This window comes from Pinus tabuliformis, chromosome J, assembly GCF_031772625.1.
Source record: "Pinus tabuliformis cultivar Carrire ecotype Pingquan chromosome J, CPIR1, whole genome shotgun sequence".
NCBI lineage: Eukaryota > Viridiplantae > Streptophyta > Pinopsida > Pinales > Pinaceae > Pinus > Pinus tabuliformis.
This window is the reverse complement of record NC_142295.1, coordinates 1,644,881,151-1,644,883,257: the sequence shown is the minus strand read 5'-3', so window position 1 is coordinate 1,644,883,257 and position 2,107 is coordinate 1,644,881,151. Positions and strand designations below refer to the sequence as shown.

Sequence of the window (2,107 nt, the reverse complement as noted above, 5' to 3'; positions counted from 1 at the left end):
AGCATTCTTCCACGATGGTTCTTTATCATTTACATAATCCTACAGCACCTGCATTTGTAACCACATGCAATACCTGTCATCATGATATTGAAACAGGGCAGAATGGTTTAATAGAGGGAGAGAAATTAGTAAAATAAAGAAGGGAGCAAAAAAGAAAATGGCAACAGCATCGTCGTCACCACCACCATCAACTGTGGAGATGATGAACAAGTTGGCGCGCAACTGATAGGGAAAACTTCTGTAAAGCGTGTGAGAGAATCAGAATCGCGTGGGAATACTTCAGAGAGGAGATGTAAAGCTGGAAATTTGAAATGTGGACCAGAAACCGGCCAGACCAAGTCTCTCAAGGCGATGAATTGTGATATATGCTGCATCGGATTTAGTTTTTGCCGTGAATGCTCTTGTATTCTCTGTGGGAAGGCTACTGATCAGAGTGTGGCAGACTACTGTAATATCAGATGCGAGGGAAAGCTGAATGAAGAATTTGTTTGTGGGCATGTTGCTCACCTAGAGTGTGCTCTACTTTGTCATATGGCAGGCGTAGAGCCAAGCATTGGTTTAGATGTGGAATATCATTGTAGACGCTGTGACAAAAAGGCGAACCTGATGATGCTTGTTTCCAGCATACTTCATGCATCTGAATCCCTGGAAATACGAGCTGATGTTGAGAAGAATTTGTGTCTTGCTTTACGTATTATACAGGGTACAAGGCAGATTGTGGGAAGAAGCCTGCAGAATAATATGGAGTTATCTCTAAAGAAGCTTCGCATTGGAACGAATCTGGCAATTCTGATGGCATAAATTTAATCACTCAAATAAGATCCCACATCAGTGATATACAGAGTGTTATTTTGGCTCTCGGAATCCATGTTTTTGGCCGGTTTAAAGATCTGGTTACTTGCGCAAATGGTCTAGTGTTAATTATGGCCATTTTAATTATTCACACTCCAGTCGCATATCAAGTTCTAGAGCACTTGAAAACTTGTTTGGTTCCGGCATTTGGTTACAGCGTTAACACTTTTTGAGCCTATCCTCAGTTTGATTGCAGTTCTGTCAAGGGATTTGCGTAAGGAGTTCATGCCTTTTCTCCATAAACTAATGGAAGCCATGAGAAACCTTCTAGAATCTGGTGGAGATCGAAATCCTGAAGTTCTTGAACAGGTTTTCACAGCTTTCTCTTATATCTTGAAGTACATGCAGAAGCTTCTTGTAAAGGGAATTGCACTTGAACGCAGAAGGCTTGATGCGACCGGAAGTGTTGGAATATGAAGATGGCAGTTGCAATTATGGTATCATGGCTTATATGTCGCTATCCGATATCCCTCTTAAATGCAGTAAGATGCGCAATTACCCTTTCAGGTTACATTTTCTATGGATATGTGAGACACAAGCTAAGCGTCGATAAAAATCTTATTGAGGTATTTGTGAAAGATGTGGACAAAGACCTTGTGGTTTTGTTTGCAGCTGGAGCTTCCAGAACTGAAGATCAAGATGCCATTGATGCTGCTATTGTTGGAACGTTGGCAGATCCAAAAGAGGCTCAAGCGGGGGTTTACTGAGATCCATTTCTTACCTTTTAATCCGGTTGACAAACGTACAGCATTTACATATGTTGATGCTCATGGAAAATGGCATCGTGCTAGTAAAGGAGCACCAGAGCAGATTCTTGACCTCTGCCATTGCAAGGAAGACGTGAGAAATAAAGTACATTCAGTGATTGATAAATTTGCTGAGCGTGGACTTCGTTCCCTTGATGTAGCTAAACAGGAAGTTCCTAAAAGGACCAAAGAGAGTGAGGGAACCTGGGATAGTGTTTTGGGAGGTGCTGTTGAAAAAGACATCAATTTACCAGTTCCAAACACAGATGCGTTTCTACCAAAGCCATTATAGTCTGCATTGGTTTTAGAGGTCCATCATATTGCTTATGGAGTTAGACATGCTGCTCTTGTTACAGAGTTTATACTTGAGGAATTTCCTATTGAGGATGGCATGGTGGAGGGACTTGCAGATTCTACATCAAAATTAAGGTCATTTGAACACCAGCACTTAAAGGAACACAGTGATACATGTCAAAATGAGCAGAATGGATGTCTGGAAAATACACAGG

At 41.4% G+C, this 2,107-nt stretch overlaps 1 pseudogene; it reads left to right on the top strand.

The window, feature by feature from the left end:
- Positions 1 to 1,271: 1,271 nt before the first annotated feature.
- On the top strand, positions 1,272 to 1,890 carry LOC149233841 (plasma membrane ATPase pseudogene; annotated as a pseudogene).
- The last annotated feature ends 217 nt before the right edge of the window (positions 1,891 to 2,107 follow it).